Below are 14,869 nucleotides of genomic sequence, written 5' to 3'. Positions count from 1 at the left end.
CAAACCATTAAATAGATGCATATTTTGAGAGTGAATTTTAAAATAAAGATCCCCCATGTGATAATTCATACTAAAATAGAGCTCCACAAAATTCTCTTAAAAAGACATATTTCTTAAGAGTTCAAAATAAAAAATGTATTTGCTCTAATATTTACATATCAAAGTTTACACAAGCTATTGCTTTTACCCCCAGTTTTCTCAGACATCCTCTGCCCATAAGCTCCAGGTTAGATGTCACCTTCATTGTTAAATATTGTGACTTTTACTGTCTATTCAATAGTTTCATTGTTTCCTCAATGTTTCATACCATATTTTTCATACTTTCATTATAGGGCTTCATTAATTAATTTATCCATTTGTTCAATAAATATAGGGTGATCTACCATTTATCACCATTATAAATGACCTCAAGATCACAGAAACACAATGCTATCACATTCAGTAGTGTAATTATTTTCTCCTTCAGTCCCATATTGTCAGTTCCTTGAGGTTTGAAAAGTATTCTATCCATTGAGTCAGCCAACAGCAGCAGGTAATAAGAGTTCCCTCAAGTATTGTGATGCCTACAGCCACACGGATACAATCTCTGCCTGCCCTTGCTGGGATCCTTTTCCTTCTATTCTAAAGTCAGCATTCCCCCCTTTGTTTGACTCCTCTGTTGTGACTATTTCTGTACATGCAACATGCATAAAATTGGATGCTTTATATTCTCTACCCAAACATTCACAAACTCCAAATTTCCTAAAGTGGAATCTGAGAGTCTATTTCTCTCTTCCACGTGTATGAAACAACTAAAATCCACTATTTTATGCTCCAAATTATGAGTTCTACACCTCTCTCCATCTTCTTTGCCCCTACTCTGGTTATCTTTTCCTGAGTTACGTCCACAGCATATTTTTTAAGAGGGGCCGGGGGGCACACCTGGCAGTGCTCAAGAGCAGTGCTTTGGGGACCATGCAGTGCCTTGAGAGCAAATTCCAGGTTTCCTACATGCAAGGTTCCCCCATACCCTTGAATCTTCTGAACTAATTCCCTGGCACCTATATCCATAGCATCTTAACTGATCACTCTGATGAAGGCTGTCTCCACACCATCTTGTTTTCTCTATATAGCAGAGTTGTCTTTCTAAATTATAAATTAGGTCATTTATTTCTCAATACTTTTCCTCCCATTAAAGGTTACTAATAGCTTTCCATAACCTTTCTATTAAGAAAGTTATGAGATATTCAAGTCTCTCTCTGAAGACATACAAATTCCTTGATGAACTGGTCTTGCTTTTTGCCCATTTGTCTAAACTCACTATTGCTCATCTTCCCAAGACAGGCCAATCTGATCAGGGTTTCCCAGAGGAAACTTCACATGATTGTAAAGTTAAAATGGCTAACATTTCTCACATATCATCTGTGATGCTTCTATGGAAACTAATAGAAAAAAGTAAACATTTTACCAAACTATGCTAAAAGGGCTGTGATTCTGTTCCACACAAAATAAATATTGCAATGCCTATAAGAAAAATAAGGAACATCATAAATTAATCTGTGCAATGCCTATAAGAAAAATAAGGAACATCATAAATTAATCTGCAACATCTTTAAAACTTTGCTTCCTTCCAGGTTACTCATTTCTATGTTCAATTTTCTATCATTTCTAACACTAAAGCATGAAATTTTAAAACTAAACACTTTAAGATTTAGGAAGATATTAAAATAATCAAGTCAGTCTCTCCATTTTACATATGAGAGAACACAAATCCAAAACAATGAAACATTTTCCCACAACTACTAAGTATCCATTCCTAATATTCCTCCTCCCCAAAAATAAAAAGAGATGGATTTGGTTTGCTTATGCATCTTTCTGGAGAGCTAAACTCATTCACATGCCAGAGCCTCTGTTCTAATGTGGTTTCAGATCTTAAATTTGCTCCTTATTTTGCATTTTCAATTAGACACAAGGTGAAATGTCTCTTTATGGAAATCTTGACTCACTTTTACCTGTCGCTGTGGGTGTATTAAAGTATAGGAAGTTATAAAAAGATATGAAATATGAATATAATCTAGTTTAATTATTTCTATCCTCCAAAGACGGTGATTGCAGTTAGATGTCAGTGAAATCTCCAGTGGTTGAACTTCATGCATAGAAAAATAGGGAAAAGGAAAGCTAGAGAAAAGCGAATTGATGAAGAGTACCAAAAAAGAACATTTATCACCACCAAAAGAACGTATACCTGTGATGGAAAACTGTAGTTTTGTATAGCTGCAGTGAGTCAAAGATGATGACAATATTTGGCAAAGTTAAACCAAACCCAAGTTCAGTTCATTTATAGATCACTGACTACTTTTTTAAGTGAAAAAGCACTAAAAACATTTTTATTTGATAACCTTACGTGTACTTCCTGTAGGTTCCTTTACACTTAGCTAGGAGCTCTTGGCAAGAAAATCATAATTGCACTCAAGATGAACCGGTCACTGAGGCACAATACTTTGAATAGGCTGGGGACAGAAGCCCTCTCTGACTTAGAAGATGGTTAATTTACATTTATATAGTAACTTGCATGAATTTTAAGTATTGTGTTTGCATTTATCATTTTGATCATGCTGATAAAATTTGATCCCTCATTTCATTATCTAAGCAAATATAAGCCAAGATTTCTCCATACTATATTTCTCAGACTGCTTGGGAGTTGAGTTTGATATAAAAAGCAATAATAATAATAATAATAATAAGTCAAAGAGAGAGTACACTAGGCAGGGCGCTTATCTTGCACAAGACAGACCTGACACCCCATGTGGCCCCCCAAATATGACCATGAATTATCTGAGTGTAGAGCCATGAGTAAGCACTGAGCACCACAGGGTGTGGCACCAAAACAAACACAAATAAATAAATAAATAAGACCTTTTATTAAACAATTATTTATTTAAAAAATTTTTTTTAGTTTATTGAATCACGTGAGAGAGTTACAAGCTTTCATGTTTGGGTTGCATTCTTACAATGATCAAACACCCATCCCTCCACCAGTGCACATTCCCCACCACCGATATCCCGGGTATACTGCCCCTTTTCCACCCTCCCCCTGCCTCCATGGCAGACAATATTCCCCATACTCTATCTCTACTTTTGGGCATTATGGCTTGCAACACAGACATTGAGAGGTCATCATGTTTGTTCTATTATCTACTTTCGGCACACATCTCCCATCCCGACTGATTCCTCCAGCCATCATTTTCTTAGTGATCCCTTCTCTATCCCATCTGCCTTCTCCCTTCCACTCCTGAAGCAGGCTTCCAGCTATGGGGCAATCCTCCTGGCCCTTGTATCTACTGTCCTTGGGTTTCAGCCTCATGTGCTGTTCTTCTATACTCCACAAATGAGTGCAGTCCTTCTATGTCTGTCCCTCTCTTTCTGACTCATTTCACTTAGCATGATACTCTCCATAATAAGACTTTAATCTAGTTCTTGTGGCCAAACATTGTTCATTGTTTCTTGCATTCAGATCAAATATATTTGCAAGCCAAATATTTCTCAGAAATCAACCTCAATAAAAAGGGAATTTTCAAGTTTCTACTTTCGGTGGTATTTTCCTTTCATGTGCTGCATACCTCTTTTAGAAGCCTTAGCTTCTGGACTTGAGAATTTCCCTACACAGACGCACACGAGGATATCAGAGTCCTCACCCTCCTGGAAAAGGCCAATTCAAGTCTCTACTAACTATTCTGTTCTCTGCTTACCCTGACCAAGAAACTTGGTCTTAAAAATTTATTTATGTCTAAACTATGCATTTGAAGAAGAAAATGGGGCATTCAGCTATTAACTGAGTTCCAATTTAAAGGTACCATTTTCTATACAATTTTATTGCTAATCTTAGGATGAAATTTGTTAGGGTAAATGGAAAAATTGATCGACAGCTATTATAATGTTTGGACAGTCCAGAACATACCCACAATGGACCTGCCAGCTTCCCTATTATCATTAAGGCTAAAGGACAATACCTATGTGGTGACATTTCAGGGTCCTGCTCTCAGATGATCATCATTTTTAGTAACTAAAATTATTAATTTTATTTCTTTTATTCCTTCAAGACTTTGTCACTTGCTTATTTCAGACATTTCATGTGTACACAAAATATTGGACAGTTGATAATGAATAGCATTATCTCCCCAGATTAAGTACCTCTTTATGAATGATTTAAATATTCAAGTAAAATATCTAGACTGCCTCTCTTTGTAATCTCTGTGGCATCAATATGATACAGTCCTCTAGATTGGAACTGACTGAACCTAGATAGGTCTAAATTCTGTCATTTTTAGCATAAACCATTGTTGAGTATTTATGAATGGAAGGATTCGAGTTCTAACCCCATCCGAGGTCTTGAATTCAACTCTTGAATGACCTCAGCATCCAGATCTCCAGGCTGTTTACTAAGTTCACTCTTGTGAAGAATTTTAGAAACTAGGGGGTGGAGAGATAATACAGCAGGGACTGCACTAACCCCACATACTGCTGACCTAGTTTGGACCCCTGGCATCCCAGATGGTCCCCCCAAAACCAGCAGGAGTAATTCTGAATTCAGAGCCAGGAATAATCCCTGAGTAGTGCCAGGTATGGCCCAAATATCTGCCCCTGCCCCCACCTCTAAAAAAAAATTAGGAACGAAAGACACAGCAGCACAGGCTGTCCTATTATTTGACGAATTTTTTTTCCTTTTCTTTTATTTTTCACAGTAGCAGGGATAGAACCCAAGACCTCAAACATGCAAGGCCTGTACTCTATCTCTGGGCTATTATCCCCAGTCCAAACCCTGATACATTTTCTAACAAATTCAAGTTTACAATTAACCATAGTATAAAATGTTTATCAAGTATATAATTAATTTTTAAAATTTTTTTAAAAAGTAATATTCTTCTGTTCTCATTTCTGAATTAGGGGGAATAGTATTTGCTTTACAGAGTTGTGAGGGTTAAATAAGATTTAAAGTGCTGTTTCTTAGCTTTGATCTCAGCATAGAAAAGGTCCTCAATAAATATCACCTATTATTGGATCAGGGATATTCAATGATTCATGCTTAAAACTCAGAATGGAAACATTGATACATTTTCACTGAGTATCAAAATAGTTAGATTATTGACCTAATTTTTCATTTTTTTCAGTGAGTTGATATGGCATTATGTAGACCCAGACTAAGTGGACCATTAGTTCCAAAATAACTGAAGGATGAGCACACACACTTGACCTGCTTTCAGTCTTCCTGTTTCAATTGATAGCAGAAAGTTTGGAATTAGTTCATTGGTCATTAGGCATAAATATTAAATATCTGCAACCATTAAACCATCACTTCTCAGTTTGTGAGTCTATGAAGTTATTAGCTGTGCTCTTAGTAACACAGAAGTTGCTTTGAAAGTATAGAAATGTAAAGTTCCTCATTTTTTCATTATTTTCTTCATCCTATATTATTTATAATCTGTATTGGATTTCATTTTTCATAATGTTGCAATTTTGCCCACAGAGAGGTTTTCCAAGGAGAATTTATTGTGTAAATTCTGTGAAGCACAAATACTTTCTTTTTCCAGATTCTCTCTCTCTCTCTCTCTCTCTCTCTCCTCTTCCCTCTCCAAGTTTCCCTTTATCATATAGAAAAGAAATCAAGCAGATAGAACTGTTTAATAGGTTTCAGTTTGTTCATCAACTCTGATAATTGAGAGTGTCTTTCTAGAGCGCTAAATTGAGAATTACAAAGTCAAATAAGCATTTCTCAGGGAAGAGTTTCATGATGGATTTGTAATGTAAGGATGAGAAAGGAAATTGAAGATGTTTTGAAATCTATATTCAAATCCTGCATTGGATAATTTCTAAATCTCTTCTAATTGAAAAATATCCAGCATTCTTGTACAGGGTCACTAAAACTGAGACGTCCTAGTTAACATAAAGCTTAGTGAAACACTGTGAACCTGTTGTATACCTAAGTGCCATTGAAGAGATTTCAAAGTCATACTAACAAAATTGACCCTGGAGATAACTAACATAGATAAATACTCTGGAAATTTGGACTTTTTTTTCTAACCTGTACTGTGAAGAGACACTGAATGTTCTCCTTGATGGCTCTTAATGAGGATAATTCATCTCTGAGTCACAAAATTTGGCTCCAATCTCCCACCTGCAGAACTGATGAAGGAGGGTAAATCTGAAACCTCTCTTGGGAAACTGGATAATTTGCTTTATTTTTCAAAGAAAGAGATGTAAAGAGAACTTTAGTGTTTCAGAGGTGAGAAGAAAGAAATACCTCACAACTGAGGACAAACACAAACAGACAGATCCTTAGCTAGTGAGATGGACTAGATTATAGCTCATGCGATGATGTAGCTGGGGCTCATGAGGTTCCCAGGGAGACAAGTACAATTGACTAGCATATCTCTAAGAACAATGACAGGGATGATCCGAGGTGATTGTGAGAATTCTTAGATAAATTTATCCATTTTACCTTTATCTTCCTTTAACCAGGTCCTTGGGGGAAGAGGCAAATATTAATCAATAGGAATTAGCATTATTGTAGTCTATTTGGCATTTGCTAATAATTGCACTGTTGATTCCAACAGGAGTCATATCTAGAATTACATCCAGACCTATCCTGAAGGAAAATGGAAGTAATATGCTTATCTTGAAAGTCAGAGGGCCACTGAGACATCCAGATGAATAGTTTCTCCCAGTTTACTCAGCTCATACCCACCTTTGTTTTTTATCCTATTACATTGACTCTCCACTCTTTATCAAATCTTACTGTTACTCAGATATGACCACTTCTTAGGATCTTCATTTCTCTATAACCTCATATGTCACATGTGCCTTTTTCTCTCCTGTTCAGACATCTTTTGTGACAGAGGCCCCAGCAGAGAATTTAAAGGGCAGAGGAAAAGGTACTTCTCATCAATTCCAGTGGCAATCCTGCTCTGCATTGGGGTGCAGAAAGCCTGGGGATGGTAAACCCATTAAACAGAGCTTAGCTTTCAGCCATTCTACATTCACAGTTCTGGGCCTATTTGTCAATGTAGAGATACTGTCTAAATCATCTTTAGAGAGTTTTTTTGGGGGCAGTGCTTCTATCTCAGTTCAGTCCAATCAGTATTTACTAGGTCTCTGTGCTTTTTGAACATCCTTGAAGATATTAATGGAAAAGACGAAGCCAACAACAAGGAAATTTGGTCTCAAAACAAAAGGATTGTTTCCAACAAACCAAAAACTAGCTACGTTGACCACCTCTTTCTTCCCTCGGCATCTTCTAGATAAAGCATCACCTCTTTTTATCCAGGGCCTACATCTGAAGTAAATCAATTTTGTTTCTCACCAGTCTCTAATACTTTTTTGTAAGCTCAGGAAATTCCACACCTTTTAATTTTTTTTTATTTTATAAGTTAGTTCACAATATTTGATTACATTTAATATTCAAACACCAATCCCACCAGCATTATACCTTCCCACGACCAAATTTGGGACGTTTCCATCTCAAGCCTCAATCTCTGTCCCAAAACACAATCGAAAGAATACATTTTGTATTTATGATCGTATTTATCCCCGTGGCCTCTGACTCTGGGTCACACTTCCTCACACTCGATTTTCTCTCCTCTACCCCCACCCCAATAGCCTTAAATTATCATCATGTCACTAACAGTAGAACTGTTCACCAGCAAATTGCTTCCTTTATTCCTTCATACCCTCTCTTGACTCTTCCATTGCCCTTATCCCATCCTCATCTCTTCACACTTTCTGAGGCTTCTGGCAAAGGTTGTACTTCATTTTAATCTGGCCCAAGCCTTTCATTTGAAACTTTTTCTCATGTTTTCAATATGTTGATGGCTCCATGGGTACTGGCATTTTTACAGGTGGTAACATGTTTGGGTTTGGTGTCTTGGAGGAAAGTTCCAAGTGGGACTCAGGAAGCCTAGGACTCCATCAGCAATTCTCAGCCAGTCCTGCCAGCAGTTTCAGTTTGAGGGCCCTACTGTGCCATGGATAACCTGGCACAGCAGGTAATTTTCATTATGGTTTTTTTTGAAATTCATCAAACACGTTTTTATTAAGCACCTACTAAGTGAGACTCCATGCCAGGCTGTTTTCACTCAAGGCACCCCAGAGGGGGGGCAGGTGAGAACCCTCCCACCCTAAGGGACCCAGTGCGAGCAGCTGACCTCCACTACCCAACTGTCACCACACTCCAGGCACTTTGTGGCCACATGACACATTATAAGACACTTTCTACCCATTTTCCATAATTACCACACCATATTTGATGTATTTCAGACAGTAGGCAACAAATCATAGAGAGTAATACGCCACTTGGAGAGCCCAGCAAGCTACCGAGAGTATCCCGCCAGCATGGGCAGAGCCTGGCAAGCTACCCGTGGCATATTCGATATGCCAAAAACAGTAACAATAGGTCTCATTCCCCAAACCCTGAAAGAGCCTCCATTGTTGGGAAAGACGAGTAAGGAGAGGTTGCCAAAATCTCAGGGCTGGGAGGAATAGAGACGTTACTGGTGCCCATTTGAGTAAATCGACGAACAGTGATGACAGTGATACAGTGATACCTACTAAGTACACCTACAAAGTACTTTGACTGAGGTGTGAATGATATAGAAGATAAAACAGTCACAAAATCCCTACCCTCACAGAGCTCCCAGAGTTTACAGTCACTAACACCAAATCAGAAGACTAACCTAAGGAGAAGGTAACCAAGTTATTAGGCAAAGAAATATTCTAAAGGGGAACAAAAAGGATCCCCTAAAGTCAGAAAGAACAATGCAGCCCAAAGGTCACCCATCACCAAGAGGACAGATTGGGGAGTCTGGGGACCTCCAAGGCTGCACCCAGGAATGCTTGGGGACCATGTGCTGCAGGTTAGTGGCATAACTATTATACTATCTCCCAGCGCACAAATGGCAAAATCTTAAGTAAAAGGAATAAAGCTGCAAAAGTAAATTTTAATCTTCCGAAAACTAGTGGCAAAAGCACCTGAGCTATCAGAGGGGTCTTCGATACCAAAACACAATGCACATCATAGCTTTCTCAGAGGCACCTGGCTCTCATTTGGCGTCTTCCCTAGAATTTGGGGGTTGTGAGCTGGAGGTAGTTGCTTTCTATGAGTAGTTGCTTTTTCATCAGTCAGAGCTCCGCACGCAGGACTCTCTGGGATCCTCTTAGAGCATTGGACTTTAGGAGGTCCGGGAAGGAAGGAGTTAATGCTCTTAAGTGCCCATTAAGGCAAAGTTAAAGGGTCTTAACAGAAACCTGAGCAGGAGACCAACCACCTGCACTCAGGCTGACCACTTTTCTGTGGAATCCTGGGTGGTCTGCTTAAGCAGGTTTCCCTGTGCCCTGGGGGCCAGGCTCTGAGAAGAATCCAGTTCAATAATGAGCAAAAGAATGATTAATCACGCTTCCTGCTCTCAGTTAGAGGTCGGGTGGGCAGCAGGGTGCTGGAAGAAAAGCAAACAGCTGGATATTAGATTGCAATGTGGACAGAAACCACTTATATGTTAGACTTGATATCATTCTGGTGATTGAGGAATGGAATTGAATCCTGCTCTTGACTTAGCATAACAAAGGGTTAGATTCTGTGCCATTTTCATTTAAACGTTCCTTTATCCTCAAAGACCTTTGTAAAATGCCATGGCATTGTCTTCTCTGTTATCTCTAAAAATACTGTAACTGTTTAGTGGCTCACATACATTTTTTTTTGTTTGTTTCTATTTGGGTGCTACACTCTGTGGTGCCCAGGGGTTACTCCCAACTCAGTGCTCAGGGTTGTTCCAGCAGTCTTCAAGGACCAGGCGGAGCATCATGAACAGAACCTAGGATTTCTGCATGCAACTCATGTGCTCAACCCATTGAACTATCTCTTCTCCTCACTGAACTTTTAAAGGAAAAAAAGAAGTTGCATGTCTGAGACACCTAACTAGACATAAAAAAAATATTACTTATAAGCAAGCATGTATGTGCATGTTTAATCTGTATGTATTAGAAACTATGGGGGGAAGCCATACTATTAAGTGAATTTGCACAGATCTATCTCTCAGTGCAAGAATTTGGAATGCTGTCTAGCATAACACGGGTGTGGGATTGAGAATGAAAGATGGCAACCTCCAACAGTGAGAGTCCAAGTCATTTTCCTGGAGCTTCCTCCACTCACTCCTGTGAATCAAGGTTTCTTGTGTGTGATATTAAGTTGACAATTGAAACTATGATAAAAGAAATTAGATGTGAAACAAAGCAGATGTCCTAGAAGTAAAATATAAGTTGGAAATCAAATTTGAGTATAGCAGAGATCTCTCCAAATGTACCAGAGCATGTAGGTGTATGTATGTTTCTGCTGATTATTCACATATTTGTGAACACATATCCATGCAGCAGGCACAGGTAAAAGTAAATTGATAATTAAAAGAACACACATGTGGGATTCACACCTGGCTCTGCTTGCTAACTAGCTAGTGAATTAGGCAATTTGTCTCAATTTTAAATCTCAGTCCAAACTCAATAAAATGAAGGGGTTAAATATTCTCGTGGTTCTTTAAAACTTTAATATTTTTAAACCTATATATATATTTTGGTTTGGGAGGCGGGGTCACACCAGGCTGTGTTCAGGGCTTACTCTTGCTTCTGCTCTAAGAAATAACTCCAGCAATTCTTGGTGGACCATACAGAATACCATGGGTCAAACCTGAATTGACTGTGCACAAGGCAAGCTCCCTATCTGCTGTAGTGTCACTCCAAATCCCTAATGTTTCTAAACTTATGTATATAAAACATCACTACTGGGCAATCAGGAGTAACTCTTCTCCTTTTATCTAACCCCCCCATCGTATTATCAAAGAAGATCCTGGACATACGGGTCTATGAGGCCATACAACTGCAAAGAGGAGTTACTGGAATGCAATAGAGAAACACCAAGATTCTTATGACAAAGTGTAGGTCATCTCCCTGAGAGTGAACCTTTTGAAGTACATGGCCAGTGGAGAAGCAGAATTCTCTCATCCTTATTCAAAAGTGGTAATTGAAAGCATAGACTTTAAGCTCTGATGAGGTCACATTCAAATCCCAGAAACACTGGTCACTAGCTGCAGATCCTGGGTCCAGTTACTATACTCTTCTAATTCTCTGTTTTTTCCCATAGATAATGAGAAAATAATAATGTCCACATCAGAAATCATTTTAGGGATTAAATGAGGAATTGAAAGCTTTTAGCATGGTGCCTAGAACATAGTAAATATTCAATAGTGAGTGTGTTTTAAAATCACTTGTATCACTTGTAGTCCCATTGATCTTTGATTTGCTCGAGCGGGTGCCAGTAACGTCTCCATTTGTCCCTGTCGAGTGCTAGTGCAGCCCAATGATATCTGCTTGCTCCAGAAACAGGAAGAGCCTCAAATCACCTGAATGAACGTGTTTTAAAATAGTGGACATATTTTATATACTGAATATTTATTAGTAAGTTTCTTAATTTATAGAGACCTATGGAAGAAAGATCATTATTTGCCGATGGAAAATGTACTAATTTCATTTTCTATAGAAAATGGAACTTAGAAATCTGAAAAAAAGAGTACAAGAAAATATGAATAGAAGAGAACTGCACATTGTATTTTGGATACATGGCTTCCTGCTGAGAATTGTTCCATGGAGCTTCAATATTTATGTCATTTTGACTGCCTATCAAATGCATAGCGGAAACTGCCACTAGATAATCCCAGAGAAAAAAAAACGTAAAGATTAAGAATTCTATCCATGCATTCTTTACCTATTAAATGCTTCCTTAAAATTCCTTTAAGAATGAAAACTCTTCATTTATCCTGTTCAGAACTGAATCTCAAAAACTTGGAGCAATGCCTGACATATGAAGGGTCTCCAAACTTATCATACTCTAGACAACTTATGTCTTTGCTCTGGTAATTGTTTTTTGTCTGTTTCCTGATAAGACCAAAGTTTTATAAGGCACTGATATGTCTCATGTGCCCACTACACTACTTGGCACACTGTGGGTGCTTCAAATATGCTTTTAGAATTATGATTGAAGGTGGATATGAGAATGATTTAGAGTAGTAGTGGCTCAATAAGTCAGGCTGTTTGAGTTACTTCTCAACCATCCATTTTCTATGGAGGCTTTAAGAGAACTGCACATTGTATTTTGGTCCTGTATGTGACAGACCCCAGTTTGATCTCTGGCACCTATTATGGTCCCCTGAGCTCTGCCAGGAGTGACCCCCTGAGCACAAAGCCAGGAGTAAATGCTGAGCACAATTGGCTGTGGCCACAACCACCCATTCTCCTGCCCTCCCCACATTAAATGGAGGTTTCAAGGAAAAATGGTGCCCATTGTCCTATAAATGCAGAACATTCAGCTGAATTACCAGACCTTTTAGGAGTTTTTTGGGAGATGAAGAAAACAGGGAAAAGTCAGTTCCATATTCAAGGTTGCAAAGGCTGCTCCACATTCATCCAGACTCGAGCTCTCCTACACTGGTTTGTCAAATCCTTTATTTAAATATCTCATTATCTAAGACAATTTTGTACTTACTGTCATGAAGGCTTATGAAACCTGCAAACCTGTCTTGCTGGAACAGGTACAATTTAAGCCAGTGATTGTTCAAAAGAGAAAGGAAGGTGAAGAATGGCACCATTGTGAAGATTTAGAGCAGGAAGGGAGACAGCCCTCGAAGCTAACCTCTGTTCTCAGGGTGTTTGTTTAGGTTCCTTAGACAATGCGTGTAGCCTAAAGAAAGAGGGGTAAAAATTGCAAGTCTTCATGTATAATTTTTGTTGTTATATCTAAACTGATAGTTGAGGGCTAGGAGCTGAAACAATATTTTATAGAAGTATCATGTTGAAGTTTTTGCAGGTTTCAAAATATTTAAATATGTAAATTTCAATGGAGAGATGTTCAGATTTTTTGATAGTCTAATGATTTTAAGCATCTCATTTCTAGTCACACACTGACAAAAGATGTTCAGATTGCAGTGTGAGATGGTTTCTATGGTTACAGTTGTTTCCTAGCATTTTAGTGACATCTTTTGTGAGCATTGGCTGCTTCACTTATTTGTCACTAATGTATGTGTAGAACTATAGTTAATAGCCTTGGGCGGACAAAAATTTTTTTTCTGAATGGCTGTATTGTTTTTTAGCAGCATTTTTCAATAAGGTGACAATGCATTAGAATACTAATGGTATGTATGGTATTTTAAGATGTCAAGTTTTCAATAAAATGATAATGAAAATTTTGCATTTCATTTAATAGTTAAATATTCATGAATTTTCACAGCATGATGAACTGAGTGAAAAATAAAGAAACTGTATAATGTATAATACTAAACATCATAAATTAAGTTTCTTTTCATAGAAGCTATTCAAGAGTGTTTAATATATGGTTCTTCATGGGTTTAGACCCATCTGAGCTAAATTAAAGGCATCAAAAAAGGAAAGTTGTTTAAACCAATTTAACATATTTTAACACAGCATGTTTACAATGTAACAATATAAAGGAAAATGACACATTACAAACAATATATACATTATATAAAAATTATGATGACTAAGTGGGGGATGTAATCATTAGGCAAGAATATTTTGAAGAAACTAATTGTACAGTAGGAGATGGAGGCATGCATGGCAGTAGAACGAGGTAACATAACCACAAGTAATAGGATGAAAGTAAGTGGTAGAATGGAGGATATATAAATTCTGTCCAATGATGATCTCTTTTGATCATGAGGCTAAATTTTAGAGACCCTGGGGATGAACATCATGTCTTCCCTCTATACCTTATTTGATGACTGAGAGTAATAAGACAAGACATAGAAGTCAGATGCAGCTTCTACTGGAGAGCAACTAGAGTAGAATCAATGTAAAGTAGACAGAGAGTCAGAGCTGAGAAGTCCCGTTGATCTACAGAATGTGGACTTAGGATGTCAAGCTTGATGTTCTTGCATGTTAAATGTATCACTTGAGGGTTGGGGGGTAAGAAAGGGCTGAAGTGCATTCTTTGCATGTACTTAGATTCCACCCCCAGTACTGCATAGCCTCCCAATCAATGCCAGTGTGATCCTGGAGGCCTCAAGCACTGCCAGGGTGGCCCTGTTGTTCCCTGGTGCCACAGGGTGAAAGTAACACTGCATCCTCCAACCCTAACACTGAACTGCCATCTGGTTAGACAAATATTTCTAGAAGTAATACCCAGTACCCATTGAGTACCTTAACGTGTGATGACTATATGACTTTATCCAATCAGATGCTTAAAAAAATCATTTGTGAGACCAGAGAAATAATACAGAGAATAATATGTTTGTGTTGTATAGCCCAATCTGGTTCAATTTCAAAATGCTCATGGCCTCCTAAATACATATTGAGCATGGAGCCAGGAGTAAACCCTGAGAACCACTGGGCATAGAAAGCCCAAATCAAAATAATAATATTCTATTATTATTACAGTTTATAACACAAAATGGAACAATGCTATATGATTCCACTTACATGAGGCCCCTAGTATAGACACATTTATAGAATAAAGTGCATAGTAGTGTATAACAGGGTTTTAGAGGAGAGGAGAAAGGAAAGTTATTGTTAAATGGTATAGTTGCAGTTTGGGATGATGATACTATTCTGGAGAAGAGTAGTGGTGGTGGTTGTACTTAATGCCAGAGAATTGTACACTTGAAAATATTTAAAATACAGGGCTAGAGAGATAGCACATGGTTTAATATTCTCACCTTGAACATTTCTAACCGGGGTTTGATACCCCCCGACCACATCTGGTTCCCCCAACCCTCAAAGAATAAGCTCTGAGTACCACAGGGTATGGCGCACACATACAGAACTTCAAATGGTAAACTGTATG

The sequence above is a fragment of the Sorex araneus genome, chromosome 3 (assembly GCF_027595985.1).
Source record: "Sorex araneus isolate mSorAra2 chromosome 3, mSorAra2.pri, whole genome shotgun sequence".
NCBI classification, from domain to species: Eukaryota; Metazoa; Chordata; class Mammalia; order Eulipotyphla; family Soricidae; genus Sorex; species Sorex araneus.
This window is presented reverse-complemented; position numbering follows the sequence as displayed.